This window comes from Oncorhynchus nerka, linkage group LG18 (genome assembly GCF_034236695.1).
Source record: "Oncorhynchus nerka isolate Pitt River linkage group LG18, Oner_Uvic_2.0, whole genome shotgun sequence".
Lineage (NCBI taxonomy): Eukaryota > Metazoa > Chordata > Actinopteri > Salmoniformes > Salmonidae > Oncorhynchus > Oncorhynchus nerka.
In genome coordinates, this window is record NC_088413.1 from 78,362,175 (window position 1) to 78,374,674 (window position 12,500).

The following is a 12,500-nucleotide window of genomic DNA, read 5'->3' on the forward strand; positions in this document are numbered from 1 at the left end:
TAACGTCGCGACGGAGGGGTCAGTTGGATAACTCCCTCGGGCAGATAACGTCGGTAGTCCAGTCGTGAAGGCCCGGTGGGGCTCCGTGTTGGCAGTAAAAACGGGTCCGGATAGGTGATTTGCTCCGGGATCGACGTAAGCCAATAGTCACACGGATAGCAGCTAGTTAGCTGCGAGATCCAGGTGTAAATGTCTGGTATGTTCTGGTCTGAGTCGCATTGTACAAAACTTGCGATAGCTTTTGGAGCTAAAGGATAGCTGATGACCATCAACCGTGGTTATCTGAATACTAACATTAGCCAGTAAACTGGCTAGATTCTGGATAGCTTCTGGTTAGCTTATGTCTAGCTTCTGGTTAGCTTACGGCTAGCTTCTGGTTAGCTTCTGGCTAGCTTCTGGCTAGCTTCTATTGTGGATTTCAGATTTGAGGTAAATAATACTTTTTTTTAAATTGGTGAGACAGGTTGCAGGAGAGTGTTTTGAAAAAGAAAATATATAAAAGAAATGCGAAGAAAGATGTAAATATATATATATACGGGACACGACAAGACGTGGACAAAGGACGTCTGACTGCTATGCCATCTTGGAGAATAAGATAACTAATACTAATAATAGGCCACATGTTGTGTCTGGCTACCTCTCCTCCCCTCTCTCTCTGGCCTCCTCTCCTTCTCTCTCCTTCTGGCTTCCTCTTCTCCTCTCTCTCTCTGGCCTCCTCTCCTCTCCACTCTCTGGCCTCATCTCCTCCCCACTCTCTCTGGCCTCATCTCCTCCTCTCTCTCTCTGGCTTCCTCTCCTCCTCTCACTCTGGCCTCCTCTCCTCCCTTCTCTCTCTGGCCTCCTCTCCTTCTCTCTCCTTCTGGCTTCCTCTTCTCCTATCTCTCTCTGGCCTCCTCTCCTTCTCTCTCCTTCTGGCTTCCTCTTCTCCTCTCTCTCTCTCTGGCCTCCTCTCCTCTCTCTCTCTCTGGCCTCCTCTCCTCCCCTCTCTCTCTGGCCTCATCTCCTCTCTCTCTCTGGCCTCCTCTCCTCCTCTCTCTCTCTGGCTTCCTCTCCCCCTCTCACTCTGGCCTCCTCTCCTCCCTTCTCTCTCTGGCCTCCTCTCCTTCTCTCTCCTTCTGGCTTCCTCTTCTCCTCTCTCTCTCTGGCCTCCTCTCCTCCCCTCTCTCTCTGGTCTCCTCTCCTCCCCTCTCTCTCTTGCCTCCTCTCCTTCTGGCCTCCTCTCCTCTCTCTCTCTCTGGCCTCCTCTCCTCCCCACTCTCTCTGGCCTCATCTCCTCCTCTCTCTCTCTGGCCTCCTCTCCTCCTCTCTCTCTCTGGCTTCCTCTCCTCCTCTCTCTCTCTGGCCTCCTCTCCTCCTCCCTCTCTCTGGCCTCCTCTCCTCCTCCCTCTCTCTGGCCTCCTCTCCTCCTCTCTCTCTCTGGCCTCCTCTCCTCCTCTCTCTGGTATCCTCTCCTCCTCTCTCTCTCTGGCCTCCTCTCCTCCTCTCTCTCTCCTCCTCTCCTCTCTCTCTCTGGCCTCCTCTCCTCCCCTCTCTCTTTGGCCTCCACTCCACCTCTCTCCACCTCTCCACCTCTCTCCCTAGCTCAAATCAAATCAAAGTTTATTGGTCACCTACACAGATTTGCACAGTGAAATACCTAGAAAAATGCTTGTGTTTGTAGCTCCAACAGTAATACCTAGCAATATGCTTTTGTTTGTAGCTACAACAGTAATACCTAGCAATATGCTTGTGTTTGTAGCTACAACAGTAATACCTAGCAATATGCTTGTGTTTATAGCTCCAACAGTAATACCTAGAAATATGCTTGTGTTTGTAGCTACAACAGTAATACCTAGCAATATGCTTGTGTTTTTAGCTCCAACAGTAATACCTAGCAACATGCTTGTGTTTGTAGCTCCAACAGTAATACCTAGCAATATGCTTGTGTTTGTAGATGCAGAAACACAAGCATATTGCCCCGCAGAGCTGCATGATATCTAGGCCTAATTAATTGGTGAACTGTTTGAATCATGGAAATAGAATGATTCATATAAGTTTATAGTTAGAATATAGTGGACAGTACCTTGAATACATTGTTGTTCGCCATGACAACGAATTAATAAGCCAGGGAGGAATTATTGACAGGGTAGGAAAAAATCTGTTGGTGTGTCAGTGTTTCCATGGGAACCTAATTAGATGTTACATGTTTTCTGACCTCATGTAGCTAGCTAGCTAAAATATTCATGCTTCGCCTATTCCTCTCTGATCTAGAAGATACCATTTCACAAACAACATGGTTAACAACATGGTTATCTAAGCCAACATCAGCACTGGTATCAGGCTGTATTTGCTAGCTACGTTTCCTCTGACTCTTAGTACGTTAAGCAAGCTAGCTAGCCAGCTAAGTATCGATTAGCATTAGCGTCTAATACAATTTATTTTTAGCTTGAACTTGCTAAGAAAAGACAAACTAGCGAACAGTAAAATACACAAACTATTTAATAGTGTAATTATAGAACACTTGTAGAAAGCAGCACAATTGTTACCAACATCTCCCTGCATCTATCTGACTGAACGGCAAGAAAATGATTGTGACTTCGTGTTCATTCCTTGAGTGACAGGGGGCAGGGCTTGGTGAGGGAGGGGGTGGGGCATGGTGTGGAAGAGGGCAGGGCTTGGTGAGGGAGGGGTGGGGCTTGGTGTGGAAGAGGGCAGGGCTTGGTGAGGGAGGGGGTGGGGCTTGGTGTGGAAGGTGGCTTGGTGAGGGAGGGGGTGGGGCTTGGTGTGGGAGGGGTGGGGCTTGGTGTGGAAGGTGGCTTGGTGAGGGAGGGGGGTGGGGCTTGGTGTGGAAGAGGGCAGGGCTTGGTGAGGGAGGGGGTGGGGCTTGGTGTGGAAGGTGGCTTGGTGAGGGAGGGGTGGGGCTTGGTGTGGAAGAGGGCAGGGCTTGGTGAGGGAGGGGGTGGGGCATGGTGTGGAAGAGGGCAGGGCTTGGTGAGGGAGGGGGTGGGGCATGGTGTGGAAGAGGGCAGGGCTTGGTGAGGGAGGGGTGGGGCTTGGTGTGGAAGATGGCTTGGTGAGGGAGGGGGTGGGGCTTGGTGTGGAAGAGGGCAGGGCTTGGTGAGGGAGAGGGTGGGGCATGGTGTGGAAGAGGGCAGGGCTTGGTGAGGGAGGGGTGGGGCATGGTGTGGAAGAGGGCAGGGCTTGGTGAGGGAGGGGTGGGGCTTGGTATGGAAGGTGGCTTGGTGAGGGAGGGGGTGGGGCTTGGTGTGGAAGAGGGCAGGGCTTGGTGAGGGGAGGGGTGGGGCTTGGTGTGGAAGGTGGCTTGGTGAGGGAGGGGTGGGGCTTGGTGTGGAAGAGGGCAGGGCTTGGTGAGGGAGGGGTGGGGCATGGTGTGGAAGAGGGCAGGGCTTGGTGAGGGAGGGGTGGGGCATGGTGTGGAAGAGGGCAGGGCTTGGTGAGGGAGGGGTGGGGCTTGGTGTGGAAGATGGCTTGGTGAGGGAAGGGGTGGGGCTTGGTGTGGAAGAGGGCAGGGCTTGGTGAGGGAGAGGGTGGGGCATGGTGTGGAAGAGGGCAGGGCTTGGTGAGGGAGGGGTGGGGCATGGTGTGGAAGAGGGCAGGGCTTGGTGAGGGAGGGAGTGGGGCTTGGTGTGAATGGGGGAAGGGCTTGTTTTGGTAAGGGAGGGGTGGGGCTTGTTGAGGAAGGGGGCTCTGTGAGGGAGGGGATGGGGCTTGGTGTGGAAGGGTTAAGGGCTTGGTGAGAGAGGGGGTGGGGCTTGGTGTGGAAGGGGGCAGGGCTTGGTGTGGAAGGGGGCAGGGCTTGGTGTGAGTTTCATATCACATTTACAAAACAAACATTAAAATACTGTTATAGAAGGTAAACTAAAAACCCAAACCGGTTCCTACATCAAAACTGGTATATAATAAAATAGGTTTCAGTCCCAGGCTTAGTGATGAGCTTAAAGGGCACTCCCCTCTTCCCCTCTTCCCTACTCTTCCCTCATTTCTCTCCTCTCCTCTCCTCTACCCTCTCCTCTCCTTTCTCTCCTCTCTCCTCTCTTTTCTCTTCTCTCCTCTCCTCTCCTCTCCTCTCCTCTCCTCTCCTCTCTTTTCTCTCTTCTCCTCTACCCTCTCCCCTTTCCTCTCCTTTCTCGCCTCTCCCCTCTCCCCTTGTGTCTCCTCTCTCCGCCTCTTTCCCCCCGCCCTCTCCCCTTGTGTCTCCAGAGGGGTGAGATTTAGGACCTCTTTAGGGGATGGCAGGGGGAGGGGTGGGTGTTAATTGAACTTGCAGGCCTCTATTGATTGGTCCCCTGTGTCCCCTCTTGTCTGATAGATTATAGAACTGTTAATGGCAGCACGCCACAGAGAGAGGGCACAGCTGTTCTCCAACACACACACACACACACACACACGCTCTGGGCACACTCTGGGCACTTGTGTGTGTGTGTGTGTGTGTGTGTGTGTGTGTGTGTGTGTGTGTGTGTGTGTGTGTGTGTGTGTGTGTGTGTGTGTGTGTGTGTGTGTAAAGAGTTTTGATTTTAAATCATCATTTTGAATTGTGGGTTACTGTTGAAAAGTAAGTTAGGCTAACAGATTGGTATAAAAGTTTTACACGGGCCTCCCGGGTGGCGCAGTGGTTAAGGGCGCTGTACTGCAGCGCCAGCTGTGCCACCAGAGACTCTGGGTTCGCGCCCAGGCTCTGTCGTAACCGGCCGCACCGGGAGGTCTGAGGGGCAACGCACAATTGGCCTAGCGTCGTCCGGGTTAGGGAGGGCTTGGCCGGTAGGGATATGCTTGTCTCATCGTGCACCAGCGACTCCTGTGGCGGGCCGGGCGTCAGTGCGCGCTAACCAAGATCGGGTTGGATGCGCGCTGTGTTAAGAAGCAGTGCGGCTTGGTCGGGTTGTGTATCGGAGAACGCGTGACTTTCAACCTTCGTCTCTCGCGAGCCCGTACGATTGGATACCACGAAATTGGGGAGAAAAAGGGGTAAAATTCAACAACAAAAAAACGAAAGAAACAAAAAAGGTTTTACATACTATGACTGATATGGTTGTCTTACCTAGCTGCTTTAAGGATCGGTGGGACTGCAGGGCACGTAAATCAAATCAATTCTAATAAATATTATGGATTTTAAACATTTAGGTAAATATAAGTGTCTTATATCGTCTGAAAGCTTTAAATTCTTGTTAATCTAACTGCCCTGTCTGATTTACAGTAGCTATTACACCGAAAACATGCCATGTGATTGTTTGAGGACGGCGCCACAACATCAAAATATTTTTTCCACCGGCACAGGTTTCTTACATTCAAATATAAAGATTAAATATTCACTTACTTTTTGAAAATCTTCCTCTGATTTGTCATCCAAAGGGTCCCAGCTGTAACATGTAGTGTCATTTTGTTTGAAAATCTTCCTCTGATTTGTCATCCAAAGTGTCCCAGCTGTAACATGTAGTGTCGTTTTGTTTGAAAATCTTCCTCTGATTTGTCATCCAAAGGGTCCCAGCTATAACGTTTTGTGATTAACATTTTTCAACAAGTCAAAATACGTTTATGTTTACTCCCCGGACACCCTAAAATGTAATCAATCTATAATATATCTTCTGGGAAAGAAGTTCAAAAGGAAACCGATTTTTGCAGGTGTGCAACTTCGTCGTGGCGCGCAAAGACACGGATTTCCAAGTCTGTGTCCTGACACTAAAACTTTCTTATTCGTTTTTGAAGTTTTAAACCTGAAACCTTAAACATAGACTGCTGACACCCTGTGGAAGCCATGGGAATTGCAGCCAGGGAGCTATTTTACAATATGACCTTTCTCTTGCATTTCTAATGGTCTCTCATAAAAATAATTCCAGTTTGTTATTCGTTGGATTTTCTCCTACCATATCTATTGTGTTATATTCTCCTACATTATTTTAACATTTCTACCAACTTCAAAGTGTTTTCTTTCCAATGGTACCAATTATATGCAGATCCTGGCTTCAGGGCCTGAGCAACAGGCAGTTTACTTTGGGCATGTCAATCAGTCGGAAATTTAGATAAAAGTTTTGAGAAGTTTTAAGATGAATGGACTAACTGATGTGATTGTCTTACCGAGCTACTTTAATTAAGATGAATGGACTAACTGAAAGTCGCTCTGTAAAAGACTGAAATTTAAATGTGTACTGCGTTCCTTGACTGAGGCCATGTCAGATACAGGAGGGCTTGTCTCCCAACCATCTGAAGAAAGCCAAGCTCATGTTTTTCTACAGCAGATACCCTTCATCCAACATGCTCAAGACGTTCTTCTCAGACGTCAAGGTAAGCTTCGCACTTCCTCTCCTCTCCTCTCCTCTTTACTCCTCTCCTCTCCTCTCCTCTCCTCTCCTCTCCTCTCCTCTCCTCTCCTCTCCTCTCCTCTCCTCTCCTCTCCTCTCCTCTCCTCTTTACTCCTCTCCTCTCCTCTCCTCTCCTCTCCTCTCCTCTCTCCTCTCCCTCCACTCCTCTCCTCTCCTCTTTACTCCTCTCATCTCCTCTCCTCTTTGCTCCTCTCATCTCCTCTCCTCTTTACTCCTCTCCTCTTTGCTCCTCTCATCTCCTCTCCACTCCTCTCCTCTCCTCTCCTCTCCTCTCCTCTCCTCTCCTCTCCTCTCCTCTCCTCTCCTCTCCTCTCCTCTGCACTCCTCTCCTCTTTACTCCTCTCCTCTCCACTCCTCTCCTCTCCTCTCCTCTCCTCTCCTCTCCTCTCCTCTCCTCTGCACTCCTCTCCTCTTTACTCCTCTCCTCTCCACTCCTCTCCTCTCCTCTCCTCTCCTCTGCACTCCTCTCCTCTTTACTCCTCTCCTCTCCACTCCTCTCCTCTCCACTCCTTTCACAGTGACATAGTAGCACAGTCTTCACAGTGACATAGTAGCACAGTATTCACAGTGACATAGTAGCACAGTATTCACAGTATTCACAGTATTCACAGTATTCACAGTATTCACAGTGACATAGTAGCACAGTATTCACAGTGACATAGTAGCACAGTATTCACAGTGGCATAGTAGCACAGTATTCACAGTATTCACAGTATTCACAGTATTCACAGTGACATCGTAGCACAGTATTCACAGTGACATAGTAGCACAGTATTCACAGTATTCACAGTATTCACAGTATTCACAGTATTCACAGTGACATAGTAGCACAGTATTCACAGTATTCACAGTATTCACAGTATTCACAGTATTCACAGTGACATAGTAGCACAGTATTCACAGTATTCACAGTGACATAGTAACACAGTTCCCCTGTGTGTGTGTGTGTGTGTGTGTGTGTGTGTGTGTGTGTGTGTGTGTGTGTGTGTGTGTGTTTGTGTGTGTGTGTGTGTGTGTGAGAGAGAGATACTGGCACAGATGGGGCACTGAGGAGCATTCTGCCAACTGTCTGTCGCCGAATTATAATAGATGGCCTTAATCTGATGGGGGGGGGGGGGAGGCCTCACATTCTCCATCTCTCTCACAGGACACAGACACATATGTACAAACACATACACTGTCAACGCTGAACCCTGATATTTCCCACAAAGGTTTATGTGTTTTATGTCTTCAATTTGATTCTATTGACAGTATTTATAAAACAAAACATGTTATGCAGACAACGCATAACAACAGGATAACACATTTACCACTAGACAAACACAACACACACACACACACACACACATTCCCACCCTTTTTGGACAGGCTGTTTCTTTGGGAGAAAGAAGGGGGGACCGGTGAGAAGGACAGAGGACAGGGAGGGGCGAACAAACAAATTAAAACCACAAGACAACAGCACCAACACAAAGGCAGTGATTGTGCGGTATTTACGAGGTGTGTTTTGTTGTTTGAAGCAGCGTACGGCTGATTCAGGACACATTATTCAAATGAGAAACACACACACACACCAGCTGCCCTCGGGCCTGTATTCACGGTGACAACGTCGTAGCGGCAACGCCACATCCTCATTCCGCTGCCGTGGCGACAGTTGTCGTCGGACACCAGGTTGCTAAGTGTACAGTACCTGTTCCTAGCCTTAAGGATACGATGGCCTCAGATTATATATAGTTATATATAGTTATATATATTTATATATGGTTATATATTTATATATATATTTATACTGTGCATTGGGAAAGTATTCAAACCCCTTGACTTTTTCCACACTTTGTTACATTACAGTGGCACATTATTCTACAATTACTAATTACTACAATTACAACTTAATCAATTCAATTCAATTCAAGGGCTTTATTGGCATGGGAAACATGTGTTAACATTGCCAAAGCAAGTGAGGTAGACAACATACAAAGTGAATATATAAGGTGAAAAACAACAAAAATGAACAGTAAACATTACACATACAGAAGTTTCAAAACAGTAAAGACATTACAAATGTCATATTATATATATATATATATATATATATAAATATATATATACAATGTACAAATAGTTAAAGGACACAAGATAAAATAAATAAGCATAAATATGGGTTGTATTTACAATGGTGTTTGTTCTTCACTGGTTGCCCTTTTCTCGTGGCAACAGGTCACAAATCTTGCTGCTGTGATGTCACTGTGGCATTTCACCCAGTAGATATGGGAGTTTTTCAAAATTGGATTTGTTTTCGAATTCTTTGTGGATCTGTGTGATCTGGGGGAAATATGTCTCTCTAATATGGTCATACATTGGGCAGGAGGTTAGGAAGTGCAGCTCAGTTTCCACCTCATTTTGTGGGCAGTGAGCACATAGCCTGTCTTCTCTTGAGAGCCATGTCTGCCTACGGCGGCCTTTCTCAATAGCAAGGCTATGCTCACTGAGTCTGTACATAGTCAAAGCTTTCCTTAATTTTGGGTCAGTCACAGTGGTCAGGTATTCTGCCGCTGTGTACTCTCTGTGTAGGGCCAAATAGCATTCTAGTTTGCTCTGTTTTTTTGTTAATTCTTTCCAATGTGTTAAGTAATCATGATAAGTAAGTTTTCTCATGATTTGGTTGGGTCTAATTGTGCTGTTGTCCTGGGGCTCTGTAGGGTGTGTTTGTGTTTGTGAACAGAGCCCCAGGACCAGCTTGCTTAGGGGACTCTTCTCCAGGTTCATCTCTCTGTAGGTGATGGCTTTGTTATGGAAGGTTTGTGAATCGCTTCCTTTTAGGTGGTTGTAGAATTTAATGGCTCTTTTCTGGATTTTGATAATTAGTGGGTATCGGCCTAATTCTGCTCTGCATGCATTATTTGGTGTTTTACGTTGTACACGGAGGATATTTTTGCAGAATTCTGCGTGCAGAGTCTCTGTTTGTCCCATTTTGTGAAGTCTTGGTTGGTGAGCGGACCCCAGACCTCACAACCATAAAGGGCAATGGGCTCTATGACTAATCTCTCTCTCTCTCTACTCGCTTAATCTAATTTCATCTAAACAAAATAAATCGAACAATCTCAAACACTAATCCTTCGTGGGATTATTATATTAATGCCATTCCTCCTGAAATCTGCTGGTGTTTAGATCATCGTGTCCTGCGAAATGGTGTCATCACATTCAACGGCATTAATTAACATACTGTACACCAAATCAGGGTGAGGTTTGATTCAAGTGTCTCTCTCTCTCTCTCTCTCCTCTCTCTCTCTCTCTCTCTCTCTCTCTCTCTCTCTCTCTCTCTCCCTCTCTCTCTCTCCCTCTCTCTCTCTCTCTCTCTCTCTCTCTCTCTCCCTCTCTCCCTCTCTCTCTCCCTCTCTCTCTCCTCTCTCTCTCTCTCTCCTCTCTCTCTCTCTCTCTCTCTCTCCCTCTCTCTCTCTCTCGCTCTCGCTCTCTCCTCTCTCTCTCTCTCTCTCTCTCTCTCTCTCTCTCTCTCTCTCTCTCTCTCTCTCTCAATTCAATTCAATTCAATTCAATTCTCTCTCTCTCTCCCTCTCTCTCCATCTCTCTCTCTCTCTCTCTCTCTCTCTCTCTCTCTCCCTCTCTCTCTCTCTCTCTCTCTCTCTCTCTCTCTCTCTCTCTGTCTCTCTCTCTCTCTCTCCCTCCACCCCCATCCCTAGGAGAACAATGTGTTGGGCAGATCAGTTAGTTGCTGTGGGGGATAAATTACTTCCTAATTGGACTTGAATAGAGAGGGAGGCTCTGGGAATGGGAGATCCTTACTGTGGGAAGTGGGTTGAACTGACTACCGTTACACACACACAATTACACACGCACAAACACACAACACACTACACACACATATATACAGTACACAGACACAGAGAGACATAAGCTAAGTATGTGGCTACCCGTTCCTGACAGGTGTATCGAATCGAGCACACAGCAGTTTCCATAGACACACACTGGCAGTAGCATGGCCCGTACCGAAAAGCTGAGTGACCTTCAAACGTGGCACCACCATAAGAAGCCACCATTCCAACAAGTGACCTTGTAAAATGTCTTGATCTGGCCCTCCGGTCAACTGTAAGTGCTGTTATTGTGAAGTGGAAACGTCTAGGAGCAACAACGGCTCAGCCGCGAAGTGGTAGGCCACACAAGCTCACGGAACGGGACCGCCGAATGCTAACGAGCGTGTAATTAGTAATTAGAGCTTACTCCTTGTCACTAACGAGTTCTAACGAGCTCTTAACGAAGGTCTTAAGGACTCTTTCTAACTCCCTGAAGACACACCACTCTCTCCCCTCACCCTCTACGTCTCAACACAGAGATGATGGCCTGCTCAAAACTCAGGCACTTTCACTATGTAATTAGTGCATGTGTGTTGCTGTGTGTGTGTGTGTGTGTGTGTGTGTGTGTGTGTGTGTGTGTGTGTGTGTGTGTGTGTGTGTGTGTGTGTGTGTGTGTGTGTGTGTGTGTGTGTTGTGTGTGTGTGTGTGTGTGTGTGTGTGTGTGTGTGTGTGTGTGTGTGTGTGTGTGTGTGTGTGTGTGTGTGTGTGTGTGTGTGTGTGTGTGTGTGTGTGTGTTTGTCTGTGTGTAATATCCATCCGGTGGGAACGGCCTCTGGAAGCCAGTGTCTGACAAGTAACACCACTACAGATGTTGTATCTTAATTTGACCCAATTCCTCACAGTGGAAAAATAATCCTGCATCAACAGGAAATGTGAAATGTCATGTGGATTATAATTAATGTGATTTTTTTTAGAGGTTGATACATTTATAGTTAGGGCAAAACAACATTTTAAAAGAGGAAATTACACATTTTTTGAAGCCTTTTTTTTCAAACACCACAAGCTTGCAACAACAGGATGATCAAATTAAGATACTGCATCTGTGCAACATTACAGAAAGGATTAACACACCTTTAATGCTTGACAAAAATGAAATACAACTTGATGCTGATATATTTGGGAATATAAAATAATGTATAATAATATATATTAGTAAAATGTGAAGCTTTATTTTTCAACTTTTAAGAAACATATAGTCAACAATACAGTCTCAGTCTGCTTCTGTTAACGCGTGTGTGTGTGTGTGCGTGTGCGTGCGAGCATGCATGCGTGCGTGCGTGTGTGTGTGTGTGTTAATTGCTGAATTGTCACGTTCCAGTTGCGTTGCTCTTTTGTCCGTCTCCCCATCCCCTCCCGACACAAAGCCTCCCTGAAAAATACCTCCCTCGCTCTTTCTCTCTCCTCTCATCCCTCCCTCTCTCTCATCCCTTGTTCCTATGAGACAATGTCTGTTCTAATCTCCATGTCAAAGCTGTTTTTCCCCTCCACTGAACACACAGAAACACACACACAGAGCACACCCACATTTTCCATTTTAGCAGACTCTCTTAGTCAGAGCGACTTACAGGAGCAATTAGGGTTAAGGGCCTTGCTCAAGGGCACCTAGTCAGCTTGGGGATTCAAACCAGCGACCTTTCGGTTATTGACCCAATGCTCGGCTACAAACAGACACACACACACACACACACACACACACACACACACACACACACACACACACACACACACACACACACACACACACACACACACACACACACACACACACACACACACACACACACAATGACAGACAGAAATACCAGGTGGAGGTTTTGATTAATGAACAGAGAGAAAGAGAGATTGTCATCCCCACCAGGTTAAAAGATGAATAAAAAAAAAGATTTTTTTGCCTCCTCGTGGTGTAGATAGAATTATGATAATGACAGGTGTAGATAGAACTATGATAATGGCAGGTGTAGATAGAACTATGATAATGGCAGGTGTAGATAGAACTATGATAATGGCAGGTGTAGATAGAACTATGATAATTACAGGTGTAGATAGACCTACGATAATGACAGGTGGAGTTAGAACTATGATAATGACAGGTGTAGATATAACTATGATAATGACATGTGTAGATAGAACTATGACAATGACAGGTGTAGATAGAACTATGATAATGACAGGTGTAGATAAAACTATGATAATGACAAGTATAGTTAGACCTGCGATAATGACAGGTGTAGATAGAACTATGATAATGACATGTGTAGTTAGACCTATGATAATGACAGGTGTAGATAGAACTATGATAATGGCAGGTGTAGTTAGA

General features: G+C 46.6%; 1 pseudogene; it reads left to right on the top strand.

Moving 5' to 3' along the window:
• LOC115124657 (prospero homeobox protein 1-like) overlaps nt 1-12,500 on the top strand; it is a 67,314-nt pseudogene that overhangs the window by 35,841 nt on the left and 18,973 nt on the right.